The sequence below is a fragment of the Microtus ochrogaster genome, linkage group LG5 (genome assembly GCF_000317375.1).
Source record: "Microtus ochrogaster isolate Prairie Vole_2 linkage group LG5, MicOch1.0, whole genome shotgun sequence".
Classification (NCBI taxonomy): Eukaryota; Metazoa; Chordata; class Mammalia; order Rodentia; family Cricetidae; genus Microtus; species Microtus ochrogaster.
The window spans coordinates 19,941,056-19,956,227 of record NC_022031.1 but is presented as its reverse complement, the minus strand read 5'-3'; the positions used below and the strand labels follow the sequence as shown (position 1 = coordinate 19,956,227).

At 36.5% G+C, this 15,172-nt stretch overlaps 1 pseudogene; it reads right to left on the bottom strand.

Annotated features, from left to right (window-relative positions):
• Positions 1 to 477: 477 nt before the first annotated feature.
• On the bottom strand, positions 478 to 831 carry LOC113457753 (annotated as a pseudogene).
• Between the last annotated feature and the right edge of the window lie 14,341 nt (positions 832 to 15,172).

Sequence of the window (15,172 nt, the reverse complement as noted above, 5' to 3'; positions counted from 1 at the left end):
ACTTCATTGCCACCTACAGCACAGTTATCACACCACATCAGTTTCACATAAAAAGCAAAGTTATTTTGTTGTTGTTCTGGCTATTTCAAAAAGCTCATGAATATTTGGACCACCTGACTGATGTGATTCTGTATGACCTCAGACATGAAACTCTAATCAGGAAAGATTCAGTTCTATTAAACAACTGAACTAGCACAAAGTGTCTTGCCTACGCCTGGAGGGACCAAACAGCACCACACCCTTCAGAGGCTCAATTCTCAGGCTAATGGACCTCTCTAGATATGGTAGAGGCATTTCAACCACTTCTTTCAATTTCTCAGTTTGTTCCTTATGGCTTCCAACATCACTTGCATGTGACATCGTGTTTTCCTCTTCCTGCATCATAGGTAAATCTTAGCAGGCAGTGAAATGTGAATTTGGTATTTATTCCTGTCCATGCCAACTCTAATCCATTCTTCAACAATGAGGAACTGTCACTCAATCACTGACATCCACCACAAACTTGACAAACTGCACTGCTTCATTTTGATAATGTGCTTTAGGTCCACTGAATCAGCATTGATTATCTTCATATATTTCATAACCAATAAAGACTGTTTACTCTGAAGTGTCCATTTATCCGCAGCCAAATGCCAGAGGACAGTTGTAGCATCAGACTCTACTACCAGTGAGCTAAGCTGTTGAATGTCATCCTCAATCTCTTTGATATGCCTAAATACTCTGATCTTAAAATTTCAACAAGGCAACTGTCTCCTCATCCAGAGCTCATACAGCCTTGTGTTTCTCATCTGCTTTGGTTTTCTGCTGGTCAGCATCTAAGTAATCTGGCATTTTAGGAGCCACAAGTGACTCAGTGCCCCTGTGTTTATGCAATACCTACCTCTCTTCCAATGGTCTGTGGTTTACTTCAATACAATTTTAAAGAAAAATGACTTCCACAGATGATTACAAAGCTCATTGTGTAACAGGATACATTGCTCTATATACTCAGCTATCAAAATATGACATAGTTTTATATCATACACAAAGTTAAAGGAACATCTGAAAGACTTATTCTATCTGAAAAAAGATAATCTATCTGTATACTATAGAAATAATGACATTAGACATTTGACTACAATGTTCTTCGTAAACCTTTATGAAGCATCATTGGCTGATGAACTAGAAGCATTGATTCTAAAGATAACCTTTGACACAAATCTCAGAGATAATATTAATTTAGGCTGCAGTGTGAGCAGCTGTAATATTTATGTCACAAAGCTAACTTAGGATATGTTTTTTGTATTCTGTTTTTTTTAAGTGATTCTGTGCTTAGTTCTACAAATTTTATATACTTTTTTCCTGAAATGTTTCAATTTCTAGGCCTGAGATGATAATGTTCCCTAAGCAATTAGAAAGTATTTTATACTGGTCTACAGAGCTAGTTCCAGGACAGGCTCCAAAGCCACAGAGAAACCCTGTCTCAAAAAAACCAAAAAAAAAAAAAAAGTATTTTATAATTTGAAATGGTTCATGACTTTCCAATCCAAAATAGTTCCTTTCGGCATTTTGTTTATTTTGAGCTATAAACATCTAAGAAAAACAGTTGTGGAGAAGGACTCTAACCTGCTCTCCTCTGTATAAAAACTGACCTCAAAATCCCCATGAGAAAGTTTCTCCATATACCCAGAAAGAGAAGAACACCTTTCCACCAAACATTGAAAATCAAGCCAGAAATGAACCTGCAGAGGAAAACTGAAATAAGTCCCATTTTCACTACTTTCCTCCCACAAATGTCCCGGTCACTGTCTATGTTTCCAACACATGTGTTTTTCTTGAAAATAATTTTTATAGAATATATTTTGATTTCTGTCTCCTCTCTCCCAATTTTTCTAAATCCTATCCATCTTTTCACCCACCCAAATGTACTCCTCTTCTCTCTTCCTTCCTCTCTCCCTCTCTCCCTCTCTCTTCCTCCCTCTCTCCCTCTCTCCTCCTCTCTTCCTCCCTCTCTCCCTCTCTCTTCCTCCCTCTCTCCTTCTCTCTTTCTCTCTCATTCTTTTTTCTTTATTTCTCCTTAGAAGATAAAAAACAAAGAAAAGAAGAATTGCAAACCAACAAATACAAGACACTCACACCAAAAACCACGAAAACCCAAAATTGAAAACCACAATATCCAAGCCCCCCCCCCACCAAAGCAGTTAAACACAAAACTATATAAATACAAAAAGCAATATAAGACAAAACATCTATAAAATGCCTTTGAGTTTGTTAGGTGTAGGGCCTGTATTTAGTATATACAGTGAGACCCCCATTGGAGAAAACTAGTTTTTTTCTTTGTAAGCATTTGCTGATTTGAAAAAGCTTCTGAGTAACGGGTGGGAACCTGTGTCTATTCCTCCCTCTCAGCACCTGGAACCCATCTTGCTTGAATATGTGCTATTCCTGTGTATGCTGCCAGAGGCTCTGAAAGTTCATGTGGTGTCAGTCCTTTTGTGTCTGGAAGACAAGGTTTCTTTGTTGTCATCCATCCCTTCTGGCTCTAAGAATCTTTCTGCCTCCTTCTCTGTATAAGCTCTCTGTGAACCAGAGATGGGAAGTATTTGATGGAGACATTCCAATTATGACTGTGTGTATCCCAAAGTCTTTCATTTTCTTCACATTGTCTAGTTGTGGACCTCTGTGCTAGCTCCCATCTGCTTCAAGAAGAAGCTTTTCTGATGACATATGAGAGAGAAACCGACTTACAGTTATAGCAGAATATCATTAGAAATCATTTTGCTGTTATGTATCTTTAGTAGGACAATAGTATTTAATTTTCCCCAGGCCCATATCTATAGTTTGTTATGTGTAGAACAAATCTTATTATCTTGCTATTTTTTTACAGATTTTATTTCTTTGTCCAAATTATATATATGCTTTTCTGCTCTGTTACTTTTTCATATTTTCATAGTAAGCATGTATTTTATGAGTAAGTAAGTATATATGTGAAATCATCACATTAAGCATTAACTACTAGTAGTTTATCTCATGTTGTTTTTAAAGGTGAAGTAAGCATCACAAGATGTCATGTTCATTTTCTGTTGTTAAAAGAGAATATCTAAGCCTGGTTAATTTACAAAGGAAAGAAAAGTATGTAGCTTGCACTTTGGCAGCTACATCTGGCTAAAAGCTCATGTCAATTTACAGTAGAAAAACATAGATGGCCAAACAGGTAAATACTGGGAAATAAAAAAGAGCCACGGATAATTTATAACAGCTAGTTGAACCCATAATTCTATGATTATATTAATCTCTTTTAGATATGCAACCCTCACCTAATGACTCAACACCTCTCAATGTGAGGATATTGCAAGTAAGTTCTTGTGGTAAGGACGAGTTGTATTTATAGGACATCCCTAAGCCATGTCTTTGTTTTTTCACTGTCATGAAATAGGCAAAAAGAATTTTAAGTAATTTAAAAACCAAAAATTTGAAATTCTTCAACTGTCATAATATTTAGGCAAACTATAATTTGTTGTTTGACGTAGGTGGATAATTAATATTTTCCCACTTATTTGTTGCTAGTGTCTCAGTAAGTGTGGGCCTTTCTTCAATTGCCCATGTTTTCATATACAAACACTGAAATCCTATAAATCCTGCTGAAATGGTTCCTACTGCTTCACAGTCTTTCCCCCAGGACTCAGCTTACTCTATGACAGCTTATTTAAAAACCTTCCTTGAATAAAATTCTCAATTCCCACCTGTTCCCAGACAAGTTTATACCTTCTTCTAATTACTTTCTCAGGATCCTGTGTTTAGCCAAATTATCCCACTGGACATATTTTCTGAATTTCTTATATTTCTCCCCAAATAGATTATTAGCTCCCTGGGGGACAGAAACTGGAGTTTCTGTAGCATAGTGTCCAGCATTTAAAAGAGATGTTAAATATTTGATAGGCTTGGAAATGAAGATGAGAATAGGTAGTGGGTCTTAATATTACCCTTGGCCACAATTTATGTGGTCCCTATACTACTTATGTTTTCTTTCTAGCCTTATCGTCTCTATTTCCTCATGTAGAGTGGTATACATTGGCAGAAACAAATATTGCTTTCATTTCTCTATATCTGGGCTGTATCCTTGTAAACTACAAAATGTATTTGGTTGGTACATTTTTCTTTTCTTTATTTGTTTTTGGTTGCCTCTACCTTTTCCATGGTATAATTACCCAAAATATTGTCAAGAAAAGATTATGGAGCACATTGCAAAACATTAATAGTTTTCCAGAAATTTAGTAACAAACCTATAAAGAAGCTATTGTTTAAAAATAGTCAGGAAAGACTGTGTAGCTCTGTCCATTCTGATTTTATTAGGTATTTGAGAGTTTCATATATGTTTTGGACATAGTTACCCATTTCAAATATTCGCAAATAAACCATGCTTCCCTACGCCCATGTTTTCCCACCAAGTCCAATCTTAACTGTTGTAATATGTGTGGTCCTCCACTAGAACATCATTATCTTACGGGGGCTACATTGTTAAAGAAATCTGCCTCTCCTTCTCCAAACAACTAACAATGTCCAATTGCCCCATTACTAGGCGCAGGAATTCTGACCCTACTTCCTGCTCCAAGCTGGAATTTGGTCTGTCTTGGACTTGCACAGGTTTTATCGGTGCTGCCCTAACCATGTGAGTTCATACGTGCGCCTGTGCTGCTACATCCAGAAGACAGTGTTTCCCTGGGTTCATTAACTGCCTCAGACTCTTGCAATCTTTGTAGTCACTCTTCCACAGTGATCGCTGAGCCTTAGGAGGAGGGGGTATGCAGCAGGCTTTCTTGGACCAACAGCCCCCCAAAACATGACATGGAGACTTATTATCAAGTAAGAAAGCTTATCCTTAGTTTAGGCTTGGTTCTAGCTAGCTTTTATTAAAAAAAACACACACACACACATTAATCCATAGCTATTAATATATGTGCTTTCCTGAGGCTTGTTTACCTCATCTACTTTCTGTCCATCTTGCTTTTCTGCTTCTGTTTCTACTTCACTGGCCCCCAACTTTCTCTCTGCCCACTAGCTGGGCCTTTCCCTCCTCTGCCTAAGTATTGGCCAGTCAGCATTTTATTTGACCTATGAGATATCTTAGGCAGATAAGATAAAGCAACAACACATTTACATAGTTAAACAAATGTAGCACAAACAAGTGCAATGCATTTTTATATAGTCAAAAAAACATTTTATTCCATGTCAGGGGTATGGTATATATGCTGCATTTAGTCCAGAACTTTTCAAACTCTTTTCTCTTCACTTTGGCCAGTTCTGAGTCTCTGTTATAAACACCATATAGTATAAATAGAACTTCTTAGATGAGGTTTGATAGATGCACCTCTCTCTCTCTCTTTCTCTCTTTTTCTCTCTCTCTCTCTGTCTCTCTCTCTCTGTATCTATCTATCTATCTATCTATCTATCTATCTATCTATCTATCTATTGATAATTCATTGGTTCAATACCTGAAAATAATGGTAGTGTGTTCTCCCATAGGACATGTGACTCATCAAGCCATAGTTTTCTTCACAGGATAATGGTGCAACGTTAGCATTTCATCTTGCTCCATAAGAGTTCATTCCAGTCAGAAAGCGGTTGGTTGGTGGCTCCCCAGACATTTGTGCCACTACTGTACCAGTGAGCATATATCGCTAAAATAAGTCAATATTGTAGCTTGCAGGGGCCATATCTTGGCATAATTTGGTTTTTATCTTTTTGTAGTGTGTGTAGCATCTTCTAGTACCATGAAAGCTAACCAGAAAGTATAAAACATCTAATTTGATATAAGCTTGATTTTTTTCATGATTTATGACAAAGTAATGTAGTTATTTTTTGTTGTGGGATTCCCCTCTGTATGTTGTGACTATGCTTTATTAACATTGATTAATAAAGAAGCTGCTTTGGCCTATGGCAGGGCAGAATAGAGTAAGGCAGGAAAAGTAAACTGAATACAGGGAGAAAGAAGACAGAGTCAGGGAGATGCCATGTAGCTGCTGAAGTAGAAATATTCTGGAACCTTTCCAGTGGTAGGCCACAGCTTCATGGTGATACATAGATTAATAGAAATGAGTTAATTTAAGATGCAAGAACTTTCTCGAAAAACACCTGAATCATTGGCCAAACAGTGCCGTAATTAATATAATTTCTGTATGATTATTTGGACCTGGATAGCCGGGAAATAAGTGCATTCTCAGTTTCCATTTTGTATTACCTTTTAGCAGAGCAACAATGCCTTACTAGACTAAAAATAAAAGACCTCATACAAAGAATAGGTTGTTTACTTCGGTGTTGTTGCCAATGAGGTCCCCCATGCACTGAAACATCATAGGTATTGTATTGCTTTTACCATTGGCTACCCTCTGTCCTTTTATAAGCATTACAAGATATCATATATATGAAGGTATGTAAAAAATATACAGATCATATGTAAACCAGTTCATTTAAGTTACACATCTCATCATATTTGCCTGCAATTATCTGAACATAAATCTATAGGTGCAGTTTCTCATTGTCTGAAGTGCTTATTTTGAACCAAAGAAATTGTGTTCTTTGTGAATGCCACTAATGAGGATTGCTGGCCACTGCCAAGGTCTATGTACACATAGTTTACACAGATACACTAATGAGTAAATACTGCGTTGTTGTCATTTATCTTTTAGGTTCTCCTTCTCAATTTTTCTTTAATATCTCATTGACAAACTACTTCAATTGATCCTTAAAATCACTACGGAATACATTTGTTACAAACAGCATGGGTGTCAAATTTAGGATGCTATGAGGAATCGGTAATGCACAGTAATTATTATGAATATGCTGAATGGTTTTCTTGAATTGTAGCATAACTTAATAAAAATCTTACAAATATTTTTAAGTAAACCAGTCAATTACAGTTCATTTAACGTTATAGAATATAGTCAACTTTATATATTAATTTTTGTTTAATTATTCTCAAGGTTATTTTCCGAATATAGACACCATACCTAGGAGTCCTATTCTAGGCACTCAGGTAGCCTTTGGAAATTGGAGTGTGATAATCTATTTGTTGCTCAGCATGTTTATGGTACACAGTACTTTAAATTGAATATATTTGCAATTCCCCTTTGTATTTTTATTAAACTATTTTTTTTTATTTTCCCATTCTTCCTTGACTGACAGGTTCATTTCTCTCGTACGTGTTTCTGTTGCTAAAAACTGTAATTCAATAGCTAGAGAAATTAGAAATTAGTTTGTATCTTTTTGGGGGAATGTGTTTGCTTCTACCTTTATTTTGCTTTAAGTTACAGGAAAGCACATTTTCTAAATGGCTAATTTGCAGACTAAAAGTGAATTTCAAAATTACAATTAGTAGAGGTGATCACCTGCTAATCATAGACACTTAATGTCAGTGCAAGGTCATTTGTACATTCCTCTTGTTGGCTGATGTCTTTTCATAGCGTTCAAATGGAGGTCAATGTTTTTCTTACTCAGCTTTGCTACCTATTTGGGAAATATTTAAATTGTATAAATGGGAAAAAATTTGAAATTAAAATTGGTTGGCAGTTTTATAAGTAAATAAGTACTGCTTTCTAATTGGTGCCCCCCTTCTTTGCAGACACCGATCCATTAGCTGTCCTGAATTGGGGCAGCTGCTTTGGTCTGGAACATTCTGGTCCGGAGTGTTCTTTAGGAGCTCTTGTCGTGCCACTTTTTTATCTTTGTATAACAAACATGTCCTCTTCTAACAGCTCTATAGACTGTTTTAGGCTTCTTATATTTTCTGGTCAGAAATAAGTTTTAATGGCAAGGTGTGAATTTGATTGGTTATTTCAAGTTCTAGCTTTGTCTACTTTTCCTCACCATCCTTCTTAGAGCAACAAAGATTTTTCTCAGATCTGAGGAAGAAAGAAATGACAGTTTTGTATGCTTGTAGGTCATGACAGAGGCTTTAAGATTTAGGTTTCTTAAATTTGAACAGTAGTTACTGACGATGGTGAGGACAGAAATAGTTAGACTCTCCTCAATTCTGCATCTTCTATATAAACACTCAGCCATGTTTATTGTTTCTGCTTCATCATGCCAGTCATTATACCTAGAAAACAATTAGTTAGATATGCCCAACACACTTTTATTGTTGTTGTCTGTGCACTCAGACACTTCTTAATAGTTCTTCCACAAAGGTTAGCCAGCTTTCCTTCCTTCTCACCTTGACCATCACTCTCATAGACAACCATTCCTTGTAGGGCAGTCTACCTTTAAACACTCTCTGCATGCCAGTCTGAACCTGGACTGTCTGAATACTCAGTACTGAGATGGTTTGTATGGCACATGCCTGGTTGCCTTTTTTCTAGTAATTAACGTTGTCCCCTTCAGTTCCCACCCCATTTTCTTCCTCTTTGAAAACCTTTGTTTAGCAGCTCTAATAAATGATTTTAATTTTCTTTCTTGGGTTGATATTTATACATTAAGTTGCCATTGCTACAATTTCATTATAGGTGTTTGTTTTCATATCCTATCTTACCTGCAAAACATTAGATTACAAAATCTGCAAGGATTGAGATATCACATTTCACTATCCTTTAAAATCTTTAAGGCCTTCAGTGGCATAACAATTCTGCTTCTCTTCTCCTTTAATTCACTAAAGATAAAGATGCAAATATTTTCCCTCTAGGGAAGTTGTGGAAAGCATTTTTTTCAGTGGCTAATGATTTATACTTTGGGATTAATGGTCCATATGAATCTATTAACTAGTATCAGGAGGAAGAGAGCATTCCAGTGCAAATCTGAAAGGGATGAACCAGAATAAGGAAAAATGCTCAGTCTAGGGGACAAGTATGAGATAAAGAAGTGGACCAAGTAATAGGTTCTGTATTGGGGAGATGAATGACAGGTAGGGAGCAGAATGACCCAAATGGGAAGACTCAGGCAGAGCTGTGAGGCTGACCTAGTCAAAGGCCATCAGCAGAGGCCATAGTCTTTGAATCAGGAAATGCTGTAACATACAAACATATTCCCTACATGTTTCTAGCAGAGCTAATCTCCTTGCCTCTGCCAAGGAAGAGAATATTTATCCTTGGCAACACTGGACACCCATGAACTGTCATTCCATTTCTGTTGGCCTTCTAGAACACAGATACCATCCATGTGAATCAAGACTTAGTCATAAGGCACCAGTATACCATCTCTGAGATTTTTCCTTCAACCCAGATTTCAGATTTTATCTGTATATCTACTCAAATGTCAAAGACATTTTGAAATTAGAATATCCAAGTTAGCCTCTGCTCTTCCTATTTACATGGCATCAGTATCCACATCCTTTAATCCCCATACATGCAGAAGTCATTGCGGAATACTTGTGTGACATACCCAAAAAGATCAACAGAGAACGTTAGAAAGCTAAAAGCATAGCAAAAGAAACTATCAACAAGGTTGCAGTATGTCTTAAGTAATGACAGTAAGACTACAGCCTGTTTTGGGACTTGGCGGATATTGGAGTATAAAAAAGGAATGGTAGGGAAGACAATGAGTGGTGTGTGGTTGTAACAGAACATATGGCTTCTAGTTAGTGACTATAGCCAGCTCACATCACAGTGTGGGGATTCTGGTGGAAGCAGTCTCCCATAGATACTGTCTCTGGCTCCTCAGAATCCCTTTACTGTTCATCAAAGCCACAGAACAAAAGAAAAAAATAACCCTGCTGCTATAATCTTAGAGAGTGTCCTAGTACATAGAGCAGTTTAGAAAATGATGAAGAGTAATCTAGGTACCAGAAAAAGGAAAGTGATTATAGTCAGGTATATTTCAAACTCCTATGTTGTTATTGATGGTTTAATGGGAGTTTGTCTCTATCTTCTCTGTAGTTCTTAGCCTTTCTTAAATAAAAATGATAGAAATTTTCTAAGAATATGAAGTACTTTTCAAAGCACAGCTTATAGGGGGAATTATTCAGAAACTTCCAAATTGTAATAAGTATAGGCTGCGTGTGTGTGTATGTTAAAATGACACAAGCTAGGGCTATCAGAGAGGAAGAAGCCTCAGTTAAGGAAATGTTCCATTAGATGCAGCTGTAAAGAATTTTATCAGTTATTGGTCAATGGTGGTCCAGTCTACTTTGGTGGTACCATCCCTGGGCTGATATTCCTGGCCTCTATAAAAGGAGGGCTAACAACCAGTAGATGCAAGCTAGTAAGCAGCTCTCCTCCTATGCCCCTGAAACAGCCAAAATCCTGCTCTGTGTGAGTTCCTGCCCTGACATCCTTCAATAGTGAATGGCAATGTGGAAATGTAAATCAAATAAACCCTTTCCTTCTTAACTGTCTTTGTCATGGTGTTTCATCACAACAATAGAAACCCTAAGACAGAAGAGTAGCTGATGATTTCCCCACTTTCTTTATCCAGAGGTGATGTGGGAAGTCCTTCTGTATATGTGTTGCTTTTATTGGTTGATGAATAAAGAAGCTACCTGGACCTATCACAGGGCAGAATATAGGGGTGGGAATTCCAAGTAGTGATAGAGGGAGAAAGTAGACAGAGTATGACAGAAGCCATGTAGCTGCAAAAAAAGACAGATGACTCTTCTGGAGTCTGCTGAAACTTTGCCGGTAGGCCATGACCTCATTGTGGTGATGCACAGATTAATGGATATGGGTTAGTTTAGAATATAAGAGCTAGCTAGAAAATATGCTTAAGCTATTGGACAAGCAGTACTGCAAATAATATAGTTTCTGTATGATTATTTGAGGTCTGAGTGACAGGGAATGAATGAATAGCCTCAAAATACATAAAGGCATACACTGACAGTGGTTGCCCTCATCTCTTCTACACTCAGAAGCCAACATTCTTTCAGGGTTGTTTAATTCTTTGTGAGCATGAAGCATTCCTTGAAGATCCACTCTGCAGTGCATGTTCACTCATACACTGACACAAAATCAAATGTTTTACTTTGGTTCATTATCATTTCATCAAAATACTTTGAAGGGAAAAGTGATTGACAGTACCAAGTTAATTCAGTTGAGGACAAACAATCTTCAAAGCACAGTTCCCTCACCTCACGCTGGCTCAACAGTTTGCAATATTGAATTCATAAATTGAGTTACTTCTGCCTCTGACTGACTTTCCTTGAAAGTAGATATTATTCTCTTTTTTTTACATAATCAATTATGGATTAAAGTAGGTAACATGAGTTGTTTGCTACAGATCAGTTTCTGTATAAAACCATAAAAGGGGGAATCATAAAGAAGAGAGTGAAGATTTTCTGCTAAATAAAGTTTCTGCTAATAAAATCTAAAAACATTTTTTCTTTAGCTCTTAGAAAACTGCATTTTTCTCACTCTAAGTTGCTTTAGAAATTCTAACCCAAGAGGTCATTCAGCTTAATTTTTGAAACATGATTTCATTTATTTACATGTGTATTTGTGTGCATGTAACTTTATGTGTGTGCTTGAGCAACATTCCATGGCATGTGTTTAGTGAAAGGATGACTTTGATTTTCTCCTACTACCATGGGATCTAGGGATTAAACTCAACCATCATGTTTATGTTGAAATTTCCTTTCCATTCTGAGCCATCTCTCTGGACAGCTCCTTGTTGCCATAACAATACACCTGGGATAATCACCACATTAGAGGAAAAGTTCTTTTGACTTTAATTTTCAGAGCATTCCATCCATAGCAGTTAGGTCCTATTTCTAGGGCACATGGCCTGGAGACATTGTGGCAGGGAGCAGGGAGCCACCTCATAGCAGTTGAGTACAGAGAAAGTGAGATTTTTTTTTTTAATCTGAAGATGTTCCTCACCCTAAATTCATTAAGCTCCCAAAATAGATGAATTGTTACAACTGATCACAGCCTTCATGATCAATCACATTCCAAAACAGTTTTAAACTATACATATTTACAAATCCAGTACTACAGAAAGTACTAGAAAGAAAATCCCAACCCAAGGAAGCTGACTGCATCCACACAAAAAAATAAAACCCCACAGGCAACTGATAACCCTCCACCAGCATAACCCAAAGAAGGAAAACAAACAAACACACTACCGAAAAAGAATCAGAATTAACAACTGGTTGTTAACATCACTTAATATCAATGGACTCAATTCACCGATAAAAAAGACCCAGGCTAAGAGAATGCATACGTAAACAGGATCCAGTCTTCTGCTATATACAAGAAACACACCTCAACCACAAAGACAGAGACTACCTCAGAGTAATGGGTTGGGAAAAAGTTTTCCAATCAAATGAACCTAAGCAACAAGCAGGAGTAGCTATCCTAATAGCTAACAACATAGATTTCAATCTAAAATCAATTAGAAGAGATGGAGAGGGACACTTAATACTCATAACAGGAACAATTCATCAAGATGAAGTCTCAATCCGGAATATCTATGCCTCTAATATAAAAGCACCCACATATGTAAAGGAAACGTTACTAAAACTTAAATCACACATCAAACCTCACACAATAATAGTAGGGGACTTCAAAACTCCACTCCCTCCAATGAACAGGTCAATCAGACAGCAACTTAATATAGAAACAAGAGAGCTAACAGATGTCTTGAATCAAATGGGCTTAACATCTATAGAACATTCCACCCAAACATGAAAAAATATACCTTCTTCTCAGTACCTCATGGAACCTTCTCTAAAACTGATCACATACTTGGCAACAAAACAAACCTCTACAAATACAAAAAAATGGGTGTAACCCTCTGTGTCTTATTGGATCACCTTGGATTAAAGTTAGAATTTAAGAACAATTGTAGAAAGCCTACAAATGCATGGAAATTAAACAGTGAACTACTGAACCACCCCTGGGTCAAGGAAGAAATAAAGAAAGAAATTAAAGACTTTTTGAATTCAACGAAAATCAAAGCACAATGTATCCAACCTTTGGAACACTATGAAAGCAGTGCTAAGAAAAAAGTTTATAGTACTAAGTGCCCACATAAAGAAAATGGAGAATTTTCTTTATTCACATTAGTGACTTAACAGCACACCTGAAAGCTCTAGAACAAAAAGAAGCAGACTCACCCAGGAGGAGTAGAATAGAGGAAATAATTAAATTGAGGGCTGAAATCAGCAAAATAAAAACAAAGAGAACAATACAAAGAATCAATTAAACAAAGAGCTGGGTTTTTTTTTTTTGAGAAAATCAACAAGATAGACAAACCCATATCCAAATGTTTCAAAAGGCAAAGTGAAAACATCCAAATTAACAAAATCAGAAGTAAAAAGTCTGACATAACAACTGAGGAAATGCAGAGATTCACTAGGTCATACTACAAAGACCTGTACTGCACAAATTTGGAAGATTTAAAAACTAGACAATTTTTTATATAGATACCCATATACAAAAATTAACTCAAGACCAGGTGAGCAATTTAAATAAACTTATAAACTGCAAGGAAATAGAAGCTGTCATAAAAAAACCTCCCAACCTAAAAAAGCCCAGGGCTGGATGGTTTCAGTGCAGAATTCTACCAAAACTTCTAAGATGAGCTAATACCTACGCTCCTCAAAGTTTCCACATCATATAAATAGAAGGGATATTGTCAAACTCTTTTTATGAGGCTATAGCTACACTGATACAAAAATCACACAAAGACTCAACCAAGAAAGAGAATTACAGACCAATCTCACTCACCAATATGGATGCAAAAATACTCAATAAAATTCTGGCAAACTGAATCCAAAAACACATCAAAAGAAATCATCCACCATGATGAAGTCAGCTTCATCCCAGAGATACAGGGCTGGTTCAGCATATGAAAATCTATGAATGTAATGCAGCATATAAATAAACTGAAAGAAAAAAAACCATATGATCATTTCATTAGATGCTGAAAAAGCATTTGACAAAATCCAACATCTCTTCATGATAAAAGTCTTGGAGAGATCAGGGTTTCAAAATACATATCTAAATATAATAAAAGAAATATACAGCAAGCCAACAGGCAACATCAAATTAAATGGATAGAAGTTCAAAGCAATTCCACTAAAATCAGAGACAAGACAAGGCTGTCCACTCTCTCCATATCTCTTCAACATAGTTCTTGAAGTTTTGGCAATAATACTAAGACAAAAAAGGAGATCAAGAGGATTCAAATTGGAAAGGAAGAAGTCAAACTTTAGTTATTTGCAGATGATATGATAGTGTATATAAGTGACCACAGAAACTCTACCAGAAAACTCCCACAGCTGATAAATACCTTTAGTGAAGTGGCAGGGTACAAGATCAACTCAAAAAAACCAGTAGCCCTCCTATACACAAATGATAAGGAAGCTGATAGTGATAAAGAAGCTGATAAGGAAATCAGAGAAACATCACTTTTCACAGTAGTCACAAATAACATAAAATATCTTGGGGTACTACTAACCAAAGAAGTGAAAGACCTATTTGACAAGAACTTTAGTCTTTGATGAAAGAAATTGAAGAAGATACCAGAAAATTGAAACATCTCACATGCTCTTGGAAAAGTAGGATAAACATAGTAAAAATGGCAATTCTACCAAAAGCAATCTATAAATTCAGTGCAATCCCCATAGAAATCCCAACACAATTCTTCACAGACCTTGAAAAAACAATAATCAACTTCATTTGGAAAAACAAAAAACTTAGAATAGCCAAAATAATCCTGTACAATAAAGGAACTTCCTGAGGCATTATCATCCCTGACATTAAGCTCTGTAACAGAGCTACAGTAATGAAAACAGATTGGTATTGGCATAAAAACAGAGAGGCTGACCAATGGAATAGAATAGAAGACCTGGATATTAATCCACACAACTATGAACACCTGAATTTTGTCAAAAAAGCTAAAAATTATACAATGAAAAAAGAAAGTATCTTCAGCAAATGGTGCTGGCATAACTGGATGGCAACATGTGAAAGAATGAAAATAGATCTGCATCTATTGCCGTGTACCAAACTCAAGTCCAAATGGATTTAAGACTTCAATATAAACCCAACCACACTGAACCTGATAGAAGACAAAGTGGGAAGTAGTCTTCAATGCATGGGCACAGGAGTCCACTTTCTAAATATAACACCAGTAGCACAGACACTAAGAGCAACAATAAATAGATAGGACCTCCTGAAACTGAGAAGCTTCTGTAAAGCAATGGACATAGTCATAAGACAAAAAGGCAGCCTACTTAATGGGAAAGATCGTCATCAACCCTGCATCA